This window comes from Panulirus ornatus, chromosome 11, assembly GCF_036320965.1.
Source record: "Panulirus ornatus isolate Po-2019 chromosome 11, ASM3632096v1, whole genome shotgun sequence".
NCBI lineage: Eukaryota > Metazoa > Arthropoda > Malacostraca > Decapoda > Palinuridae > Panulirus > Panulirus ornatus.
The window spans coordinates 3,879,710-3,888,045 of record NC_092234.1 but is presented as its reverse complement, the minus strand read 5'-3'; the positions used below and the strand labels follow the sequence as shown (position 1 = coordinate 3,888,045).

The following is an 8,336-nucleotide window of genomic DNA, read 5'->3' as shown; positions in this document are numbered from 1 at the left end:
TCAGGCTCACGTACCTGATGGTATCATTAATATCAAACACCATTTATCACCTTAATGATGAGGACTTTACAAGTAAAACAATTAAACCGTAATCAAAATAATGTATGAATGAATGAGATACCGCAAACTTTATCATAATACACATTTCTTTTAATAATTTGATGTTTTCTAAATGCGGTAACAAGAGGAAATAGTTATTATTTCATACTTACTGAAGATCTCTTTGTCATATAAGTAAAACATATAATCAGATACTTGATATATTTTCAATGTTTTAGAAAAGTTTACTTATTCTATTTACCAAATAATATTCTTATTGCGAAGAGAGGGAAGACTTAAACCATTTTATATGAAAATATAGAAAGTTTCACCATTATGTAGTCAGGAAATATGGGGCAAGGGAATGTAAACACTGGACATGTATAACGGCGGATGAAATGGACTCGTGACACATTACTTCATTTAGACGTTATCCAACCACTTGTCACCTAGTTAGTAGATCATTTGTGTTATTTTTTTTTTTTTTACAAGTACAGAGGCAGCAGTGAAGGTAATGGAAAGGATTGTGTTGGGTTATTGAGTGTGGATGAAAACTTGTGATCCTGGCTTAGTATAGTCCTGCACTTTGATAAGGCGCCGATATGTTGTCGGCGTTCCAGTGGATATTCACCATTTAGAACAATCATCCCATAGATTAGTGTGTAAAGAGAATAATCCAGGCAAGTGTCCATTGTAACATAACCTTCAGAGGCACCCACAACTTTATCCTCACCCTCAGCCTGAGATCAGGTTAGGGCGAATATTGCCTGAATTACTCTCTCTACATTGTTTTGTGTGACGACTGGCCTGTGGGGTAATGATACAGTAATATTTAAATAACAGGAGGGACATAACATGATCTGGATCATATCTTTTGTGCGATCTATAATGAGGTAACAGTAATGAGGGTCACATTAAGTAGATGAGACACTTGAAAAATGAATAGAACTTATAAGAGTCTCTTTACTCATCTCTGTTGTAGATACACTGGAGGAGTAATATGTAGATTTTGATGAAACCCTTATTACTAGATTCATTTAGAAGAAATTTTGGTATGGGAAAAATGTTTTAGAATATAGTTTCCCGACAGTAAGTAGTAGAAGACAAAGTAACTGAAACACTTACCATATTATGAATTGATAGATCTTATTTACTTTAATATTCAGTAGTATGATTGAAATGATAGTGTTTTTGACATCTCTGCTATATTGGTTGCATGCATTTGGAGGAAATGCTGAACATAGTAGACGACCTGCACAACAAATGAAAGCAAACATTATCTTTAAAATTCTATTTTTGCAAATAGCATTAGATCTATAAAAGATTTAGGTTGAATTGCAAAAATTACCTTGAATAGATGATATTACATAACTACTGAAATTACATATTCAGAGCTGAAGTATTGGTTTGTTAAGTTGCATGTCGAAGACACACTGAACATCTTTGGGAAAGTATAATGTAAAAAGGAAATTAAAGATGATTTCTTACCAGTAAAAGAAGTTTAGAGTTGCAGGTTGTTTATTAAGAAATACTTTGCATACTGTATTCTGATAGGTAAACCAAGGAAAGTTTTGTGGGGCCTGGATGTGGAAAGGGAGCTGTGGTTTCGGTGCATTACATGTGACAGCGATAGACTGAGTGTGAACAAATGTGGCCTTTGTTGTGTTTTTTAGCACTACCTCGCATGGACGTGGGGTGGGAGGGAGTTGTCATATCATGTGTGGCGGGGTGGCGACGAGAATGAATAAAGGCAGTAAGTATGAATTATGTACATGTGTATATATGTATATGTCTGTGTATGTATATATATGTATACGTTGAAATGTATAGGTATGCATATGTGCATGTGTGGATGTGTATGTATATACATGGGTATGTGGGTGGGTTTGGCCATTCTTTTGTCTGTTTCCTTGCACTACCTCGCTAACGCGGGAGACAGCAACAAAGTATAATAAAAAAAAAAATAGATATTTATTGGTAGCAGTGCACAGTTCCACACCTTGAAGCATATAGTAACTCAAACAAGAGAAATTGTGTAGAATTTCTTTTACTATGATAACCTGAATGATGCTTGGTCACAGGTGCACAAGTTATGTGCAGTTTCTGTATCTTTGTTTGTCATTAGCATGGATGAATTCTCTTTGATGCCTCTGACTCATCATTTTTGGAAGAGTAAAACAGATTTATTACTTGAAATTAGTATCTAAACTTCATGAGGAGCACACAGTGAACATTTTATCACACCGTGTTCTTGGTGTATCCGTAAAAGATGGACTTTTTGCTTTTTATTTATCTGTGTTGTAGAAATTTTAGTGTGGAGGTTAGGGTTTAGATGCAGGGGAAAGCACTGCAGTAAAAACAAACATAGAAATATCTAACTCGTTTGCTAGAAATGAATAAGTTTATACTAAGTGTTAACATGTCATTCCCAATAACTATGATCTGGCACATTTCCAAAGACAGGTCTTTCACTTTCTCTAGAATTTGTAAATTATTTCCCTTGTCTTTTTCTGTTTCTTGATTCTCTCTATATTTCAATTAAGGCCTGGCCTTGATGTGGACTTTTGTCTATAACTGGAGTGTACAACATGAAAAAAGTCAGTGTAAATATAGTGAAGATACATGTGCTCTATTATTTATTTCATTATGATATATTTCAAGTTTTTCATTCACCAACTCATTTTATTGTTAATGCAATGAATCCTTTAGATATAGTTAACGTACAGAAGATAATAAATGCGATTTTTAAGTGCTTACTATAAGTGTAATTATCTTTTGTCTTGAAAATCATTTTATCTTCAATAATTTCTTCTCAGAGCAATCCTATCATAGCAGAGGAAGCATGCAAGCTATGTGACTGTATAGAAAGAAATGTGTGTTCAGGCACAGACTATGTAAAATAGTTATTCATATATCTTAAGCACAATATGTTTTCAAAATACCCTAATTGCAAAATTCATATGAATTAATGTGGTTTCATTCTGACAGAAGGAATACCATACTATAAGTATCCAAGGAACTGCATGTAAACACAGTAAAAATCTCCAGCAAGTTGTAGGAGACCACTGAATCTTTCTAGTGTCCATAGTAGAGGTTCCACCCATACATGGTTCCTGTATGTGAGCTGTGTTCAAGATAAGGTTAGTGTATAATGATAAGATGCTTTGCAGTTGGTAAATTTCTGTACTTTGTAGTAATACTCTTAATATCTAAAGAGCTTTTTCTAATGCAACTAAGGTACGTTGAGTAAGAGAAGCTGATGTTGACGTGAACCACAATAACGTAGCCCTAACAGAGTTGATAGTCTTTGAACATACTAATCCAAACATTGGTTTTAGCATAGTTTAGTTTTCCAGAATTCTTAAAACAAGAGTACAGACTGAGTACAGAATGGAAAAAGGTGAGAACAATGGAAGTAAGGGGAGTGGGGGAGGAATGGGATGTATTTAGGGAATCAGTGATGGATTGCGCAAAAGATGCTTGTGGCATGAGAAGAGTGGGAGGTGGGTTAATTAGAAAGGGTAGTGAGTGGTGGGATGAAGAAGTAAGAGTATTAGTGAAAGAGAAGAGAGAGGCATTTGGACGATTTTTGCAGGGAAAAAATGCAATTGAGTGGGAGATGTATAAAAGAAAGAGACAGGAGGTCAAGAGAAAGGTGCAAGAGGTGAAAAAAAGGGCAAATGAGAGTTGGGGTGAGAGAGTATCATTAAATTTTAGGGAGAATAAAAAGATGTTCTGGAAGGAGGTAAATAAAGTGCGTAAGACAAGGGAGCAAATGGGAACTTCAGTGAAGGGCGCAAATGGGGAGGTGATAACAAGTAGTGGTGATGTGAGAAGGAGATGGAGTGAGTATTTTGAAGGTTTGTTGAATGTGTTTGATGATAGAGTGGCAGATATAGGGTGTTTTGGTCGAGGTGGTGTGCAAAGTGAGAGGGTTGGGGAAAATGATTTGGTAAACAGAGAAGAGGTAGTGAAAGCTTTGCGGAAGATGAAAGCCGGCAAGGCAGCAGGTTTGGATGGTATTGCAGTGGAATTTTTTTAAAAAAGGGGGTGATTGTATTGTTGACTGGTTGGTAAGGTTATTTAATGTATGTATGACTCATGGTGAGGTGCCTGAGGATTGGCGGAATGTGTGCATAGTGCCATTGTACAAAGGCAAAGGGGATAAGAGTGAGTGCTCAAATTACAGAGGTATAAGTTTGTTGAGTATTCCTGGTAAATTATATGGGAGGGTATTGATTGAGAGGGTGAAGGCATGTACAGAGCATCAGATTGGGGAAGAGCAGTGTGGTTTCAGAAGTGGTAGAGGATGTGTGGATCAGGTGTTTGCTTTGAAGAATGTATGTGAGAAATACTTAGAAAAGCAAATGGATTTGTATGTAGCATTTATCGATCTGGAGAAGGCATATGATAGAGTTGATAGAGATGCTCTGTGGAAGGTATTAAGAATATATGGTGTGGGAGGAAAGTTGTTAGAAGCAGTGAAAAGTTTTTATCAAGGATGTAAGGCATGTGTACGTGTAGGAAGAGAGGAAAGTGATTGGTTCTCAGTGAATGTAGGTTTGCGGCAGGGGTGTGTGATGTCTCCATGGTTGTTTAATTTGTTTATGGATGGGGTTGTTAGGGAGGTAAATGCAAGAGTTTTGGAAAGAGGGGCAAGTATGAAGTCTGTTGGGGATGAGAGAGCTTGGGAAGTGAGTCAGTTGTTGTTCGCTGATGATACAGCGCTGGTGGCTGATTCATGTGAGAAACTGCAGAAGCTGGTGACTGAGTTTGGTAAAGTGTGTGGAAGAAGAAAGTTAAGAGTAAATGTGAATAAGAGCAAGGTTATTAGGTACAGTAGGGTTGAGGGTCAAGTCAATTGGGAGGTGAGTTTGAATGGAGAAAAACTGGAGGAAGTGAAGTGTTTTAGCTATCTGGGAGTGGATCTGGCAGCGGATGGAACCATGGAAGCGGAAGTGGATCATAGGGTGGGGGAGGGGGCGAAAATTCTGGGGGCCTTGAAGAATGTGTGGAAGTCGAGAACATTATCTCGGAAAGCAAAAATGGGTATGTTTGAAGGAATAGTGGTTCCAACAATGTTGTATGGTTGCGAGGCGTGGGCTATGGATAGAGTTGTGCGCAGGAGGATGGATGTGCTGGAAATGAGATGTTTGAGGACAATGTGTGGTGTGAGGTGGTTTGATCGAGTGAGTAACGTAAGGGTAAGAGAGATGTGTGGAAATAAAAAGAGCTTGGTTGAGAGAGCAGAAGAGGGTGTTTTGAAGTGGTTTGGGCACATGGAGAGAATGAGTGAGGAAAGATTGACCAAGAGGATATATGTGTCGGAGGTGGAGGGAACGAGGAGAAGAGGGAGACCAAATTGGAGGTGGAAAGATGGAGTGAAAAAGATTTTGTGTGATCAGGGCCTGAACATGCAGGAGGGTGAAAGGAGGGCAAGGAATAGAGTGAATTGGAGCGATGTGGTATACCGGGGTTGACGTGCTGTCAGTGGATTGAATCAAGGCATGTGAAGCGTCTGGGGTAAACCATGGAAAGCTGTGTAGGTATGTATATTTGCGTGTGTGGACGTATGTATATACATGTGTATGGGGGGGGGGTTGGGCCATTTCTTTCGTCTGTTTCCTTGCGCTACCTCGCAAACGCGGGAGACAGCGACAAAGTATAATAAGAAAAATAAATAAGAGTATGTAAACCCATACTTAATTCTATATATAGAATATTTATTTTTACATTCGCTATATCTTTTTTTCATACATATTTGCCATTTCCTATGTAAGCAAAGTAGTATTAATAACAGAGGACTGAGCCGTAGAGGGATTATTCTCACTTGGCCCCCGGCCCCCTTCTCTGTTTCCTCTTTTGGAAAATTAAAAATAGGTGGGGAGGATTTGCAGCCCCCCACTCCCTCTTCTTTTAGTCGCCATCTACGACGCGCAGGGAATATGTGGGAAGTATTTTTTACCCCTGTCCTCAGGGATATTCCAAAAAAGGCCCAGTCCTCTGTTCTTAACACTACCTTGCTAATGCGGGAAATGGCAAATAGTTTAAAAGAAAGAAGAAAGAAAGAAAGATGGAGTGAAAAAGATTTTGTGTGATCGGGGCCTGAACATGCAGGAGGGTGAAAGGTGGGCAAGGAATAGAGTGAATTGGAGCGATGTGGTATACCGGGGTTGACGTGCTGTCAGTGGATTGAATCAAGGCATGTGAAGCGTCTGGGGTAAACCATGGAAAGCTGTGTAGGTATGTATATTTGCGTGTGTGGACGTATGTATATACATGTGTATGGGGGTGGGTTGGGCCATTTCTTTCGTCTGTTTCCTTGCGCTACCTCGCAAACGCGGGAGACAGCGACAAAGCAAAAAATATATATATATATATATATATATATATATATATATATTATATATATATATATATATATATATATATATATTTTCAAACTACTCGCCATTTCCCGCATTAGCGAGGTAGCGTTAAGAACAGAGGACTGGGCCTTTGAGAGAATATCCTCACCTGGCCCCCTTCTCTGTTCCTTCTTTTGGAAAATGAAAAAAAAAAAATGATTAGAGGGGAGGATTTCCAGCCCCCCACTCCCTCCCCTTTTAGTCGCCTTCTACGACACGCAGGGAACACGTAGGAAGTATTCTTTCTCTCCCTCCAGTTGCACCTCTCAGCACATTAACATCCAAAAGTCTCTCTTTCACGCGCCTGTCAATTAACATGTAATCCAATAATGCTCTCTGGCTATCTCTCCTACTTACATACGTATACTTATGTATATCTCTCTTTTTAAACCAGGTATTCCCAATCACCAGTCCTTTTTCAGCACATAAATCTACAAGCTCTTCACCATTTCCATTTACAACACTGAACATCCCATGTATACCAATTATTCCCTCAACTGCCACATTACTCACCTTTGCATTCAAATCACCCATCACTATAACCCGGTCTTGTGCATCAAAACCACTAACACACTCATTCAGCTGCTCCCAAAACACATGCCTCTCATGATCTTTCTTCTCATGTCTGATCATTATCTTATGGAGGCAAAGGTGAAGATTTGTATGGGTTTTCAGAAAAGAAGAGAGAATGTTGGGGTGAAGAGGGTGGTGAGAGTAAGTGAGCTTGGGAAGGAGACTTGTGTGAGGAAGTACTAGGAGAGACTGAGTACAGAATGGAAAAAGGTGAGAACAATGGAAGTAAGGGGAGTGGGGGAGGAATGGGATGTATTTAGGGAATCAGTGATGGATTGCGCAAAAGATGCTTGTGGCATGAGAAGAGTGGGAGGTGGGTTAATTAGAAAGGGTAGTGAGTGGTGGGATGAAGAAGTAAGAGTATTAGTGAAAGAGAAGAGAGAGGCATTTGGACGATTTTTGCAGGGAAAAAATGCAATTGAGTGGGAGATGTATAAAAGAAAGAGACAGGAGGTCAAGAGAAAGGTGCAAGAGGTGAAAAAAAGGGCAAATGAGAGTTGGGGTGAGAGAGTATCATTAAATTTTAGGGAGAATAAAAAGATGTTCTGGAAGGAGGTAAATAAAGTGCGTAAGACAAGGGAGCAAATGGGAACTTCAGTGAAGGGCGCAAATGGGGAGGTGATAACAAGTAGTGGTGATGTGAGAAGGAGATGGAGTGAGTATTTTGAAGGTTTGTTGAATGTGTTTGATGATAGAGTGGCAGATATAGGGTGTTTTGGTCGAGGTGGTGTGCAAAGTGAGAGGGTTGGGGAAAATGATTTGGTAAACAGAGAAGAGGTAGTGAAAGCTTTGCGGAAGATGAAAGCCGGCAAGGCAGCAGGTTTGGATGGTATTGCAGTGGAATTTTTTTAAAAAAGGGGGTGATTGTATTGTTGACTGGTTGGTAAGGTTATTTAATGTATGTATGACTCATGGTGAGGTGCCTGAGGATTGGCGGAATGTGTGCATAGTGCCATTGTACAAAGGCAAAGGGGATAAGAGTGAGTGCTCAAATTACAGAGGTATAAGTTTGTTGAGTATTCCTGGTAAATTATATGGGAGGGTATTGATTGAGAGGGTGAAGGCATGTACAGAGCATCAGATTGGGGAAGAGCAGTGTGGTTTCAGAAGTGGTAGAGGATGTGTGGATCAGGTGTTTGCTTTGAAGAATGTATGTGAGAAATACTTAGAAAAGCAAATGGATTTGTATGTAGCATTTATCGATCTGGAGAAGGCATATGATAGAGTTGATAGAGATGCTCTGTGGAAGGTATTAAGAATATATGGTGTGGGAGGAAAGTTGTTAGAAGCAGTGAAAAGTTTTTATCAAGGATGTAA

The 8,336-nt window shown here is 39.1% G+C and overlaps 1 protein-coding gene across 6 annotated transcripts in view; it reads left to right on the top strand.

The window, feature by feature from the left end:
• The window catches only part of LOC139751221 (MIT domain-containing protein 1-like), a 93,118-nt gene that overhangs the window by 47,023 nt on the left and 37,759 nt on the right, over window positions 1-8,336 (top strand). For 2 of the 6 annotated variants that reach the window (XM_071666422.1, XM_071666418.1), the window contains exons 1-2: window positions 376-491; window positions 3,028-3,179. The gene's annotated coding sequence lies outside the window, so the exon portion shown is untranslated. Of the gene's footprint in view, window positions 1-375; window positions 492-533; window positions 551-1,672; window positions 1,793-3,027; window positions 3,180-8,336 lie in introns of those variants that run through there. The other 4 variants (XM_071666421.1, XM_071666420.1, XM_071666419.1 and 1 more) reach the window with 4 other exon arrangements.